This window comes from Propithecus coquereli, unplaced genomic scaffold (assembly GCF_000956105.1).
Source record: "Propithecus coquereli isolate 6110/MARCELLA unplaced genomic scaffold, Pcoq_1.0 Scaffold10, whole genome shotgun sequence".
In the NCBI taxonomy this organism is placed as follows: Eukaryota; Metazoa; Chordata; class Mammalia; order Primates; family Indriidae; genus Propithecus; species Propithecus coquereli.
The window spans coordinates 900468-900812 of record NW_012133858.1 but is presented as its reverse complement, the minus strand read 5'-3'; the positions used below and the strand labels follow the sequence as shown (position 1 = coordinate 900812).

Below are 345 nucleotides of genomic sequence, written 5' to 3'. Positions count from 1 at the left end.
TCATAACAGTTTTTGACTTAAGATCTATTTTGTCTGATATTATTATTATTATTTTTGTTAATGCTGTTTTTTTGACCATATATATTTATTTAGAACTTTGTAATTTATGAAGCACTTCCATGTCTGCAGTCTCAGTGGATTCTCTCTCTTTTTTTTTCAATTTCAGAATATTATGGGGTTACAAATATTTTGGTTACATGGATTGCTTTTGTACTGCTTGAGTCAAAGTTGTAAGTGTGCTCATCACCCGGATAGTGTACATTGTACCCGTTAGGTATGATTTCACCCATCCCCTGCTTTCTCTTCCCACCTGCATGATTTCCATTGAGTTTTACTTCCATCTGT

General features: G+C 33.3%; 1 protein-coding gene across 1 annotated transcript in view; it reads right to left on the bottom strand.

The window, feature by feature from the left end:
• Nucleotides 1-345, bottom strand: part of LOC105806364 (chromosome unknown open reading frame, human C3orf30) — a 31195-nt gene that overhangs the window by 10377 nt on the left and 20473 nt on the right. The window lies entirely within an intron of this gene.